This window comes from Cherax quadricarinatus, chromosome 66, assembly GCF_038502225.1.
Source record: "Cherax quadricarinatus isolate ZL_2023a chromosome 66, ASM3850222v1, whole genome shotgun sequence".
NCBI lineage: Eukaryota > Metazoa > Arthropoda > Malacostraca > Decapoda > Parastacidae > Cherax > Cherax quadricarinatus.
The window spans coordinates 5,917,500-5,933,200 of record NC_091357.1 but is presented as its reverse complement, the minus strand read 5'-3'; the positions used below and the strand labels follow the sequence as shown (position 1 = coordinate 5,933,200).

Genomic DNA, 15,701 nt, shown 5'->3' with positions numbered 1-15,701 from the left:
TGTCAGACAGAGGTGGCAGACTTCAGTAGTGTCAGACAGGTGGCAGACTTCAGTAGTGTCAGACAGAGGGGGCAGACTTCAGTAGTGTCAGACAGAGGTGGCAGACTTCAGTAGTGTCAGACAGAGGTGGCAGACTTCAGTAGTGTCAGACAGAGGGGGCAGACTTCAGTAGTGTCAGACAGAGGTGGCAGACTTCAGTAGTGTCAGACAGAGGTGGCAGACTTCAGTAGTGTCAGACAGAGGTGGCAGACTTCAGTAGTGTCAGACAGAGGGGGCAGACTTCAGTAGTGTCAGACAGAGGGGGCAGACTTCAGTAGTGTCAGACAGAGGGGGCAGACTTCAGTAGTGTCAGACAGGTGGCAGACTTCAGAAATGTCAGACAGAGGGGGCAGACTTCAGTAGTGTCAGACAGAGGTGGCAGACTTCAGTAGTGTCAGAGGGGGCAGACTTCAGTAGTGTCAGAGGGGGCAGACTTCAGTAGTGTCAGACAGAGGTGGCAGACTTCAGTAGTGTCAGACAGAGGTGGCAGACTTCAGTAGTGTCACAGGTGGCAGACTTCAGTAGTGTCAGACAGAGGTGGCAGACTTCAGTAGTGTCAGACAGGTGGCAGACTTCAGTAGTGTCAGACAGAGGGGGCAGACTTCAGTAGTGTCAGACAGAGGTGGCAGACTTCAGTAGTGTCAGACAGAGGTGGCAGACTTCAGTAGTGTCAGACAGAGGGGGCAGACTTCAGTAGTGTCAGACAGAGGTGGCAGACTTCAGTAGTGTCAGACAGAGGGGGCAGACTTCAGTAGTGTCAGACAGAGGTGGCAGACTTCAGTAGTGTCAGAGGGGGCAGACTTCAGTAGTGTCAGACAGAGGTGGCAGACTTCAGTAGTGTCAGACAGAGGGGGCAGACTTCAGTAGTGTCAGACAGAGGTGGCAGACTTCAGTAGTGTCAGACAGAGGTGGCAGACTTCAGTAGTGTCAGACAGAGTTGGCAGACTTCAGTAGTGTCAGACAGAGGTGGCAGACTTCAGTAGTGTCAGACAGAGGTGGCAGACTTCAGTAGTGTCAGACAGACGTGGCAGACTTCAGTAGTGTCAGACAGAGGTGGCAGACTTCAGTAGGACAATGAGGATATGCTCAAGTATACCATTAAAGGGTCATCAGCTACGACAGCATCAAAGGTAACCTTCCAGCAGAGCTACAGTTACTATCACTTGACAATTACCATCTCTCAGCACACCACAAATGTAACTTTTATGAAGATATCTCCATCATCACAGAGTTGTAACGAAAATTATATGTGATGAATGGTTTGAAAAACCGACAAGTTGAAGATTGAGACACTTATGCAGCATATGGGAATCTTTATTCAGGAAACGTTTCGCCACACAGTGGCTTCATCCGTCCAATACAAAGAGGAAGGCGTAAGGAGAGGAGGAGTATGAGGTAATCAGTCCCTCAGCCTGGAGTCGATGTGTTCAGTCCATCAATCTTGGGACTGATTACCTCATACTCCTCTCCACATTCTACAAGATTGATGGACTGAACACATCGACTCCAGGCTGAGGGACTGATTACCTCATACTCCTCCTCTCCACATTCTACAAGATTGATGGACTGAACACATCGACTCCAGGCTGAGGGACTGATTACCTCATACTCCTCCTCTCCTTACGCCTTCCTCTTTGTATTGGACGGATGAAGCCACTGTGTGGCGAAACGTTTCCTGAATGAAAATTATATACAAGTAGGGTAGGGGAGTAAGGAAAGAAATTTTGAGGGCTTCATACATGAAAGTTAAGACACATGGCAACATCTGGATATCTTTATTGTAGTAGACGTTTCGCCATCCAGTGGCTTTATCAGACACTGCAACATCATGGAATCTTGGTTCAGAGGACATCTACAAGACCTTCACGGCTGCTGCAACTATCCAGTGGCCCACTGCTCATTTTGGGAACATCTACAAGGACCTACTACTTCCACTGGGGAATCCCGCCTACCAGTGACTTTGCCCTCGTCTGCTGCCCGTCCCTATCCACTGACGCCTATATAAACCGCCAGTCTTCTTGTCTTTGCTCCAGATTCTCCTCCACCACGATGCTGTGAACACTAACTCCAAGGCCGAGGGACTGATTACCTCATCTTTTGTATATAGTTCTACTGTCTTCCTATTATGTCCTAGAATCTGTATTGATAAAGCCACTGGATGGCGAAACGTCTACTACAATAAAGATATCCAGATGTTGCACATGTGTCTTAACTTTCATATTGTCGGTATTTTATACCTTTCTTGCACGGCTTCATACATCTAAATACATATATTAATATATAAGTACGTAGAGTTATTATATATATAAGAACACATACTTGCACTAGCCTGGTGACGACCAGTCTCAGTTAACTAATTAACTTGTACCGAGTAACAAACTCTGCTCCACTTGTATTAAATAAACACTGAATATAGACTGACCCAAGATAACCTGGGCTGAACTCAGCCGCATTACTGAATATTAATTTTTCTCAGAGTATACACAAACACCCATATGTACAAATATCCATACACACCCGCACACGTGTACACATATATACCCACACATACAAATACTTAGGAGGTAGAGGTGGGTGGTGGAGGGATGGAGGTACAACAGACGGGTGGTAGAAGGGGTGTAAGTAGTAAGAACAGAAGGAACACTGCAGCATGCTTATTGGCCCATGAGAGGCAGGTCCAATTCTCCTACCGGCTTAAACCAACGCCCTAACCTAGTCAGGTCAGGTTACATTCCCTTAGGGAAGGATCACGGCATCTAACCTAGTACAACAAGCTAGCCAGGTCCAACTCACACCCACCCATACCCACTCAATTTATAGTAGATAGGGTAGTGGGCAGGGGTGTAGGTAGTAGAGATAGGGTAGTGGGCAGGGGTATGGGTAGTAGAGGTAAGGTGGTGGGCAGAGGTGTAGGTAGTAGAGATAAGGTAGTGGGCAGAGGTGTGGGTAGTAGTGATAGGGTAGTGGGTAGGGGTGTAGGTAGTAGAGATAAGGTAGTGGGCAGAGGTGTAGGTAGTAGAGATAAGGTAGTGGGCAGGGGTGTGGGTAGTAGTGATAGGGTAGTGGGCAGGGGTGTGGGTAGTAGTGATAGGGTAGTGGGCAGGGGTGTGGGTAGTAGTGATAGGGTAGTGGGCAGGGGTGTGGGTAGTAGTGATAGGGTAGTGGGCAGGGGTGTGGGTAGTAGTGATAGGGTAGTGGGCAGGGGTGTGGGTAGTAGTGATAGGGTAGTGGGCAGGGGTGTGGGTAGTAGTGATAGGGTAGTGGGCAGGGGTGTGGGTAGTAGTGATAGGGTAGTGGGCAGGGGTGTGGGTAGTAGTGATAGGGTAGTGGGCAGGGGTGTGGGTAGTAGTGATAGGGTAGTGGGCAGGGGTGTGGGTAGTAGTGATAGGGTAGTGGGCAGGGGTGTGGGTAGTAGTGATAGGGTAGTGGGCAGGGGTGTGGGTAGTAGTGATAAGGTAGTGGGCAGGGGTGTAGGTAGTAGAGATAAGGTAGTGGGCAGGGGTGTGGGTAGTAGTGATAGGGTAGTGGGCAGGGGTGTGGGTAGTAGTGATAGGGTAGTGGGCAGGGGTGAAATAAAGAGACCACACCTGAGTGACCACCACAGTATAGTTTTGTCTACGAGAACAAAGGCTGGTCTACATACAAGTAATGGTGCTGTTGGCGAAAATGTTGTTGTCACTAGTGGTGGTGGTTATGCTGCTGTCACCCGTGAATATATATATATATATATATATATATATATATATATATATATATATATATATATATATATATATATATATATATATATATATATATATTATAGGTAGTAGGTTGGTAGACAGCAACCACCCAGGGAGGTACTACCGTCCTGCCAAGTGAGTGTAAAACGAAAGCCTGTAATTGTTTTACATGATGGTAGGATTGCTGATGTCTTTTGTCTGTCTCATAAATATACAAGATTACAGGCATGTCTTGCTACTTCTACTTACACTTAGGTCACACTACACATATATGTACACATTTATTTATACACACTCATCTGAGTTTTCTTTGATTTTATCTTAATAGTTCTTGGTCTTATTACTTTTCCTTTTATATCCATGGGGAAGTGGAATAAGAATCTTTCCTCCGTAAGCCATGCGTGTTGTAAAAGTCAACTAAAATGCCGGGAACAATGGGCTAGTAACACCTTTTCCTGTAAAGATTACTAAAAATAATAAGAAGAAAATTGTTTTCTTTCTTTTTTGGGTCACCCTGCCTCGGTGGGAGACGGCCGACTTGTTGAAAAAAAATATATATATATATATATATTATATGGTAGCTGACCAATATGGTCTGCCAAATGTAAACAGTTTAATTTCCAGAGGATGGTGTATCAGACATAATGAAGTCAACGAGATCAGTGCTCCAGCACTGTGCCCAGCCCAGAGAACCTCCATCATTACTACACAGCAACCCTTGATACGTCCACCACCCACCCTGATGGAACACATCATAACCTTGAAAGGAAGGCAGACTTCTGGTTTGGAGCTCCACTTACATCTACCCTGGTGGACACCTACAGCACATCCCATTTATTACTGGTTACCAGTGTTCTGCGGCTGATCACGGGGAAGATCACAGGGCTCATCTAGTATATGGACTTGGCAGACTAGTACTGCTTCGTCCCAGTACGATCAGATCCCGATGACCGCTGTGAAAAAGCAGGCATTGTTTTGCAAAACAGGTTTCAGGCGCATCGACAACCCCCGCACCGTCTTCTAATTTCTACCGTCAATATTCTGCATAAGAATCACACCCCAAACGTTTAAGGCGGATGCCTCGCAGTGTTGGTATGATACACACTGCTATATTTCCCATAATGCTTCTATAAATAATCTTTATACAGATATCTCAACACACCACCTACTTTTTACCCCCTTCCCCACCATTCTAAGGTCAACTCCTTCAGAGTTCAAGAGGTCTTATAAACGAAAGAGGAACCATGCACCGTACTTACCTATTTCTAGCTGCAAGGATTGAGTCTCGGCTCCCAAAACAGTGCGTAACTGAAACCAAAACAGAGAAATACACGTCACATGAGGAAGAAGCGCCTGATGGAACTACGTAATGAGAAGGAACAGACCTGAGAGAGATGATTTAATGTCAATATTAGCAACAGAAACATTACGACTTAGAAAAATTTAAATCTGAAACAAAAACATAAAACTTTATTGATATAAACGCAAAAGAAAAAAAGACGAAAAACTCTTAATTTTCTATGTATACAACCCAGCGTTTAGCAACAAAGGCGAGAGGCAGGACTTAGAGTAGAATGAAAAAACTGATTCATTATATATATATATATATATATATATAAGGCAGCAGCTGGACAGAGAAGGCAGCAGCACACCGTCGACACTAAAAAAAAAAAAAAACACAAGCGGAAATCCTCAATACATAGTACCGAGACCCACTTAGAAAACGCGATCATGGACTGAGGACAACGTACAAAGACAAACAAATAAAAACAAAGATTATAAACAAGAACATGAAGGTACTAAATGGGGACAAATTACTGCGAGGAACAGATATAAACAAAATACAAGAAGTGAAGAATGGTTTTGAAAACCGACAAGTTGAAGATTGAGACACTAATGCAACATATGGGAATCTTTATTGATTCCCATATGTTGCATAAGTGTCTCAATCTTCAAATACAAGAAGATTTCTGCAACACACGACAATGTAATCAGATATCATGTCAGAACTTCAACCCAAATGAAGCACCGAATATGTATCATATTGATGGCATACAATACCCACAAATTTAAAAAATATGTGCAAATACTTGAGCAGGTTTATTGCCGAAACGTTTCGCCCATAAAAATACCCGTGTGTTGCAAGATAAATAAATCTTGAGAGTATTGCACTGAGAAAACATAGAAACTAGATATACACCCTGTGAATATGACAATATATTAGAGAAGGAAATTGATAATTTAAAACAAACGTTAACACTAAAAAGAACAAACAATATATTCTACTGAAGTTTGAAGATAATGCGAAAAACAAGATACCAAGAATTAACAGAAACAACGAAAATCGTCCAGTGGATTAAATGTTTGTACCAGGGGGAGGGGGGGAGGAGAAAGACAGAAGCAATTTCCGATTAAATGAATTGTAATATCCCGAAAATATATAAGCTAAAGTTGGACAGTGACAAATATATAGCAAGAGACCCAAACTGCATAACATGCACACTCGCCCCTCCCGGGCAGGTTCGTCTCAAATCCAACCTACCCAACCTTCTCCACCTGACTCTGCCCTATATATAATCCCGTACTCTTTACCCAGTTGACCGTGCCTTTGCCACAGGGCTGTAAACGGTAGACTACTTGTACCAACTCTGACACTCCTTCAGGAGCCACTGCCAGGTCACCACATAGAGAAGACCCAGACCAGAACCCGTCCTCACAAACCTACCTGAACGTATACATGTTTACCCATTTAGATCCGTTTGTCACTTGATAAAATCCACTGTGTGGGCGAAACGTAGTCAACGAAGGATCGCATTATACTACATTTGTGTATTTAGTTTTCCACCATGCATTAAACCCACTGTAAATCAGGTGCTCCACAAAAGAATTTATAAATCCGTGTGTCAACACTGGTGGTCCAACTTTCTACTGGCAGAAGTCTTACTGGAGTAAATGTAAAAATATTCACGAGGAAACTGGAGAAGCTATTGGAGGAAATGCCGAATATGCCTGGTTATAAGTGCTATATAAATATGTAGTGTAGGTCGCTAGGTAGGCAGGTCGCTCCTGCCTCTCACAACTACTGGATCACTATGATATGGCCTTGGATGCACTAAGAAAATCAGAATGCAGTTGTAATATACACAGACTTTGCAAAAGCATTTGACAAATGCCATCATAGCGTAATAACACACAAAATACGTGCTAAAGGAATAACTGGGAAAGTGGGGAGATGGATCTTCAACTTCCTAACAAATCGAACACAAAGAGTAGTTGAAGAATTGAGACACTTATGCAACACATGGGAATCTTTATTGAAGAAACGTTTCGCCACACAGTGGCTTCATCAGTCCAATACAAAGTAGAAATGGGTAAGGAGAGTAGAAGTATGAGGTAATCAGTCCCTCAACCTGGATTCGATGTGTTCAGTCCATCACTCTTGTAGTAAGTGCAGCATAGGGCCAGAGAGGTGGCTTATATACTGCGGTGAGATGAGTTGAAGCAGGAGGAGGCGGGATCTTAATGGGACCTGCCACTAATGTAAGTGTCTCAATTCTTCAACTTGTCGGTTTTCAAAACCATTCATCACATCTGTCAGACACTGCAACATCATGGAATCTTGGTACAAAGACTTCAACGCTTGCCCAAACCTTTGGACGATGACCTACTTACATTAGTGGCAGGTCCCACTGTGATCCCGCCTCCTCCTGCTTCAACTCATCTCACCGCAGTATATGAGGCACCTCTCTGGCCCTATGATGCACTTACTACAAGAGTGATGGGCTAAACACATCGAATCCAGGTTGAGGGACTGATTACCTCATACTTCTACTCTCCTTACCCATTTCTACTTTGTATAGGACAGATGAAGCCACTGTGTGGCGAAACGTTTCTTCAATAAAGATTCCCATGTGTTGCATAAGTGTCTCAATTCTTCAACTTGTCGGTTTTCAAAACCATTCATCACAAAGAGTAGTGGTCAACAGAGTTAAATCGGAGGCTGCCATAGTGAAGAGCTCTGTTCCACAAGGCACAGTACTCGTCCCCATCTTATTCCTCATCCTCATATCAGACATAGACAGAGATATACACCACAGGACCGTATCATCCTTTGCGGATGATACTAGGATCTGCATGAGGCTGTCATCTGCTGAGGACGCGGTTAACCTCCAAGAAGATATAAACAAAGTTTTCCAGTGGGCAACGGTAAACAATATGATGCTCAATGAGGACAAATTCCAACTACTCCGTTATGGAAAACTGGAGGAGATAATAATTAGAACAGAGTATACTACTGACTCCGGCCATAAAATAGAGCGGAAAAATAATGTAAGGGACATGGGAGTAGTAATGTCTGAGGATCTCACTTTCAAGGATCACAACAGTGCCACGATCGCACGTGCAAAGAAAATGATAGGATGGATAATGAGAACGTTCAAAACGAGAGATGCCAAGCCAATGATGATACTTTTCAAATCACTTGTTCTCTCTAGGCTGGAATACTGCTGTACATTAACATCTCCATTCAAAGCAGGTGAAATCGCAGATCTAGAGAGTGTACAGAGATCCTTTACTGCACGTATAAGTTCTGTCAAGCACCTTAACTACTGGGAACGCTTGGAAGCACTTGACTTGTACTCGTTGGAACGCAGGAGGGAGAGATATATCATAATCTACACTTGGAAAATCTTGGAAGGAATGGTCCCAAATCTGCACACAGAAATCACTCCCTACGAAAGTAAAAGACTGGGCAGGCGATGCAAAATGCCCCCAATTAAAAGTAGGGGCGCCATTGGTACACTAAGGGAAAACACCGTAAGTGTCCGGGGCCCAAGACTGTTCAACAGCCTCCCATCAAGCATTAGGGGAAATTGCCAATAAACCCCTGGCTGCCTTCAAGAGAGAGCTGGACAGATGCCTAGTCAGTGCCGGATCAGCCGGGCTGTGGCTCGTACGTTGGACTGCGTGCGGCCAGCAGTAACAGCCTAGTTGATCAGGCCCTGATCCATCGGGAGGCCTGGTCGTGGACCGGGCCGCGGGGACGTTGATCCCCGGAATAACATCCAGGTAACCTCCAGGTGACAAAGGGAAAAAACATCCTCGTGGGGAAATGTTACAACTGGGGTCCCACAAGCATCCGTATTCGCTGTGACAGCCCTTTCCATTCTACATAAACAATTTACCAGAAAGATAAAAGTATCTGAAAATGTTTGTAACTTGTGCAAACATATGTATGTAGGTGTTGGTTGACTTTTGTAGGTTACATCCCAGGAAAAAACGCACAGGCAATGTGTGAAACTCCACACCTATTGGGAAGATTAAAGCCAGGTTTGGAGCAAATGCAGTGGAACCAGTGTATTTGTGAGCTTAAACATTGGCCTGGAGCTTTAGAACTCACTCGACATGGGCTGAATCCCTACCCGTTCCGTGATTTGTTTGCGATCGTATTATAACGATTTCGTGAGTCACTGTGTGAGATGGTTTGTCAGGTAAAAGGCAGCAGAACAATTATAATTAAGATATGTACATACCCGCTCCCGGGGACAGGAAAGTGTGAGGAACGCAGATGAAGCGCGGGATAAAGAACTACATACATGGCTTCAAGACTAAATACGACAAAGCAGATGAGGTTATGGAGTTGATGATTGAGATACTTGTACAACACTTGGGGACCTTTATTGTGGAAACGCTTCGCCAACAAGCGACTTCCTCAGTTCCGTACAAAGATGAATGGTGGAAGATGAGGAGTAGTTTGAGGTAATCAGTCCCTCAGCCTTGAGCCGATGTGTTCAGTCCATCAATCTTGATAAAAGTACATTAATCTCTGTACCGATTGATGAAGCCACATGTTGGCGAAACGTTTCCACAAGACCCTCAAGTATTGCTCAAGTATCTCAATCGTCAACTTGTCGGTTCTCTGACCCATTTATCTACCGGTTCTGGAGTTGATGCAATAAGTCGGGTATTAGTTAAGTGACGAGATCCAAGAGCTAGAGCTCATTTTCCCACACAAAGAGCGCCACACATACAAAAGAGGCCAAGTGTCTACTGATAAGTACCCTAGAAACTGATCAATCACACACACACGCACACAACCTCAACATTGGATATTAAAATGGAATAAAATACCGACAGGTTATTAGGTAAGACACATATGTAACAGTTAGGTATCTTTATTTCCAAACGTTTCGCCTACACAGTAGACTTCTTCAGTCGAGTACAGAAAAGTTGACAGAAGAGACGTGAAGACGATGATGTGCTGATTACATCGTCTTCACGTCTCTTCTATCAACTTTTCTGTACTCGACTGAAGAAGTCTACTGTGTAGGTGAAACGTTTGGAAATAAAGATACCTAACTGTTACATATGTGTCTTACCTAACAACCTCAACATTCTTCCTGCAGATCTGGAGAATCTTTACCTACATTCAGTTACAACATTAATCCCATTGTGTTAACATTCACATTACATTCACATTACATTCTTTATTCTCCATCTACTTCCCCTTCCCCTCACGTTTCACTCACCCAAACATCCTCACTCATTAACCTACGTTTGTAAGAAATTACGCTATATGTTTTATGAAATCATTTAATTAGGCAATAAGTATATTTGCGTTATTATTAAATAAGAACATATGAATGGAGGAACACTGTAGAAGGCCTACTGGCCCATACCGGCCAATAATAATTACCAGTTTTATTTCCTATATATATATTTTTTTTTTGCCATTAAGCACAATTGTTAAGGCAACTGTTATTGGATGTTTGGCTAATGGTGGTTTAAATCCTATCGTATTAGGCATTACACTAGTCTTGACTGGTGGTGAACAGGTGACATGGGGCCTTAATGACCCTCGAGAATCATTAAGGCTGCATATAACCTATTCACTAACAGTCATTAATGCCTAGGTAGGTAAGTAGGTAGATACAACGACTACGGAGTACCTTGGTGCGTGGGTCACCCGGCGCTCGTAGACGTAACAGAGAAACACAACACACAACGTTAGGTAAAAAGGACACGAGTCCAATTAATGTGACATTTTTGAGATACAACGGTAATTCTACCAACATTATTACACAAGGATAAAATTAACAATCAATACCAAGGTAACGAATATAAACACTAGACGTAAATAAATATTATCACACGATGTTAAAATAACCAGCAACAATTAATAACTTTAAGGTATTACGACCCTTTTAAACATTACCCCTCCCCCTCACCGAGGTCCCTCCCTATAACAACCATTAAAGTCAACTCTCAGTATATGTACACTGATGTGACTGAGAGATATGTCTCACGATGTATAAATCTTCTTGTTACCGCTTTTGTAAATGTTAAATTGTATACTTTTCACCTATACTAACACCCAGTCGAACTACTTAATAACTGTTAAATGTGTATCATTCTTCCACACAAAATAAACGAATTAAAGCTGAATAAATGACGTAAAACAAGGGGCAGAAATACAGATATTAAATATTTAAAACAATGAGAAGGTGCAAAAGTATACACATACAAATATTTTATTACTGAAAAAAAACATTTGGCAACTGAAATTATATATATGTCGTGTCGAACAGGTAAAACTTGCGATTTTGGCTTAAATAACAACGCTTTTCTTGCCGAATAAGGCATTTTAATAACATACGAGGCAGATGTATACACCGCGATGTGTATGTCTCACTGTATATACGTACACTAAGAGTTTACCATAATCCCATTATAGGGTTGAAAGTATTTTTGTCTGGTGGTGAAACAGTAACGCGCAGTCTTTATGACCCTTGTGTAGTCGACAGGCTTGAAGCCTAATAAGCAAACGAAATATGTAATATGGCAAAACAGTGCTAGACGGACACAGGGCCAGGAGCTAGGACTCGGGGCCAGGGCTAGGACTCGACCCCTGCAACCTCAACTAGGTGAGTACAGGCGCAAGTGATCGTAAGCCAAGAGAAAGAACCACAACACAAGACACGCGAACGTTGAACCCAACATGACAACTTAAAGAGCTGATAAAGGCTGATGCAAATTACTTCCAGAGGAAATCACTGGGACCACAACGACGCTACCAACTTCAACATCTGTCGCAGGTGTTGAATTTCATCTGAGGACAAGAAAAAAAGTTCCAGAACAAAGTTTAAATAGTGCTGGTGTATAGGCACCTAGAACCTATCATCTCTGTCGTGAGAAGAGGGTGTTCTGCCCAACCTATGTAGGGCAGTGACCCCCCCCCCCCCTACTGTTGAAAGGAAATCTTCCACAGAAATCACAACACCAGATTAATGTAGATAAAGGGTGTGTAAAGTAAGAAAGTAGAGAGTGAACATAGATAAGAGTAAGGTGATGAGGGTATCAAACGATTTAGATAAAGAAAAATTGAATATAACATTGGAGGAAGGAAGTATGGAGAAGTGAATGTGTTCAGATATTTGGGAGTTGGCTTGCCAGCGAATGGGTTTATGAAGGACGAGGTTAACCATAGAACTGATGAAGGAAAAAAGGTGAGTGGTGCGTTCTGGTATCTGTAGAGACAAAAAAAAAAATTATCCTTGGAGGCAAAGAAGGGAATTGTAAATGCTTCAGCGAGGAGGCGGCTGGGTATATCCTGTTTAAGGGCAATGTGGTAATCAGTCCCTCAGCCTAGGCTGAGAGACTGATTACCTCATTTTTCACATCTGTATATATTTCTACAGTCTTCAGATTAAGCATGTATTGTCTTAATAAAGCCACTGGATCGGAAAACGTCTACAAGTTACCTAGATGATACATACACAGATGAGAGGTATAAATAGCGAAATAAGCAAGTTTGCCGATGACGCCAAAATAGACCGTCGAATTCACTCTGATGAGGTAAGATAAGATAAGATAAGATTTCGTTCGGATTTTTATCCCCGGAGGGTTAGCCACTCAGGATAACCCAAGAAAGTCAGTGCGTCATCGAGGACTGTCTAACTTATTTCCATTGGGGTCCTTAATCTTGTCCCCCAGGATGCGACCCACACCAGTCGACTAACACCCAGGTACCTATTTGCTGCTAGGTGAACAGGACAACAGGTGTAAGGAAACGTGTCGGAATGTTTCCACCCGCCGGGAATCGAACCCGGGCCCTCCGTGTGTGAAGCGGGAGCTTTAGCCACCAGGCCACCGGGCCACCAGAGGACACTAGAGCACTCCAGGAAGATCTGAATAGACTGATGCAGTGGTCGGAGAAGTGGCAGATGCGGTTAACAAAGACAAATGGAAAGTTCTAAGCGTCTGAAATGTAAATAACCATGATACTTATAAACTAAATAATGCATCTCTTAATATTACTTACGCAATACTACACAAGTATTGCACTTAACACTTTATGTTGTTATGCTGGACATGTGTCTAGTTCATCAGATGTGAAGTCTACTCCTGGTTCAAGATCCTGTCTGTCATAACTAGTCTCTCACCGAGCAAAGGTAAACTGAAGAATGAGACATCTGTGCAACGTTTGGGAATCTTTACTGATTAAACGTTTCGCCAGCCAGTGACTTCTTCAGTCCAATACGGAAAATAACAGAGGATGATGAGGAGTATGAGATAATTAGTCCCTCAGATGAGGGGCTGACGAGCTTTATTCATACCTAAGAGTGTGACAGCCCACATGCGACATCATTCCTGGGGACTATTAACCCTTTGTCTCTTGTATGTCCTATGTAGATAAGACAAATGTGCAACAGTTAGGTATCTTTATTCCGAAACGTTTTGCCTGCACAGTAGGCTTCTTTAGCCGAATACAAAGGAGGCAGCAGAAACGATGGAGATGTAAAGACGCTGTAAGTCCATCACCCTCGAAAACGTAGTTTTGAGGTGGAGAGACGAGCTCTGCTTCATATCTACTATATACCTGATAAAGCCCAATAATGAGCGAAACTTTGCATTTGCGTCTTTTTCGCCGTCTGTCTGCCTGTCATTGTCTCCACTAATATCACTATTTTTGCCACAATATTATTTTGCAATATGCGGAAATAGGAAAGCTCACCTGTAAAGAAGCGAGTCAAGAGTAATGTGAGGACAGTTTTAGGAATATTCTTGTGGCGTAGCTGAAGTGAGTCAGTGTGCTGCCACAACCACAACACCTAATGATTGCAACAAAGTTTAACACAACATATACCAGAGAGAAAAAAAACAAAAAAGGGAGAAATGGAGAGAAGGAGAAAGTGAGGAGAGAGGGGGAAAGACAAAGGGAGAAAAAGACAGGGAGAGTATGAGAGTGTCAGTGAGTCAGGTCAGCCATTTAGCGCAAGGAGTGGTGAAAGCTCGATCCTCCGCCCACTAAGCCAACGTGATAACCTACCGGACTGCACTCAAGGGGAAAATTTGAATTGCTACGATATTCATGGGGTAAAGCTCTAAATCCATAGGGATGGGAGTCATACACTACCTGAGGAAATAGAGGTAATGAAATTTGTTGCCGGGGAAGGGAGTGTGGAATGCCATATATGCACATTACTTTGAGGTCATGAAGAAAGGAAGGTGGAATGAAGAGAGGATGTAGGAGGACAAACATCAGTGGGGACCATGGCAGCAGGAGACAAACAGGTCTCCTGCCTCTGTGGCAGAAGACACCAGTGTTAACTGTATGACCAGAGCTCTGGTAAGGAGGGGGAGGAAGGAAAGACAGGGGAGGGAGGAAGGACAGGGGAGGAAGGAAGGACAGGGAAGGAAGGACAGGGGAGGAAGGAAGAAAGGAAGGAAATGTGAGTGAGGTGGGGAGAAAGGGAAGTAAACATGAGTAACCCAACCACTTTCGATTTTTACTTAGGGTGTGAACGTGAAATTCATTTTAAGTGATCATGAAACCCAGGGAGGAAGTGGAAGTCAGCAGCGAGGTATCTGCAAGAGACCCAGAGTAGAGCCTTAGAGTGGTATACTTTTACAAGACTGTGGACTTTAAACTGTTAAGTGCTACTACTAATCCGGTGAAGGCGTTCTCCCTCCCAAGAACTTACGCATGTTGTCCTTGTAACACAGCGTCCTCTTAGTGTTAACATACTGTTACCACTGTAACATACCGTTCATTATGTTACCACTGTAACATACCGTTCATTATGTTACCACTGTAACATACCGTTCATTATGTTACCACTGTAACATACCGTTCATTATGTTACCACTGTAACATACCGTTCATTATGTTACCACTAACATACTGTTCATTATGTTACCACTGTAACATACTGTTCATTATGTTACCACTGTAACATACTGTTCATTATGTTACCACTGTAACATACCGTTCATTATGTTACCACTGTAACATACCGTTCATTATGTTACCACTGTAACATACCGTTCATTATGTTACCACTGTAACATACCGTTCATTATGTTACCACTGTAACATACCGTTCATTATGTTACCACTGTAACATACCGTTCATTATGTTACCACTGTAACATACCGTTCATTATGTTACCACTGTAACATACCGTTCATTATGTTACCACTGTAACATACCGTTCATTATGTTACCACTGTAACATACCGTTCATTATGTTACCACTGTAACATACCGTTCATTATGTTACCACTGTAACATACCGTTCATTATGTTACCACTGTAACATACCGTTCATTATGTTACCACTGTAACATACCGTTCATTATGTTACCACTGTAACATACCGTTCATTATGTTACCACTGTAACATACCGTTCATTATGTTACCACTCTAACATACCGTTCATTATGTTACCACTCTAACATACCGTTCATTATGTTACCACTGTAACATACCGTTCATTATGTTACCACTGTAACATACCGTTCATTATGTTACCACTGTAACATACCGTTCATTATGTTACCACTGTAACATACCGTTCATTATGTTACCACTGTAACATACCGTTCATTATGTTACCACTGTAACATACCGTTCATTATGTTACCACTGTAACATACC

The 15,701-nt window shown here is 42.9% G+C and overlaps 1 long non-coding RNA gene across 1 annotated transcript in view; it reads right to left on the bottom strand.

The window, feature by feature from the left end:
* The window catches only part of LOC138854658 (uncharacterized), a 922,066-nt gene that overhangs the window by 166,377 nt on the left and 739,988 nt on the right, over positions 1-15,701 (bottom strand). The window contains exon 5 of the long non-coding RNA XR_011393846.1: positions 5,021-5,069. This is a non-coding gene — a long non-coding RNA (uncharacterized lncRNA). The remainder of the gene's footprint in view (positions 1-5,020; positions 5,070-15,701) is intronic.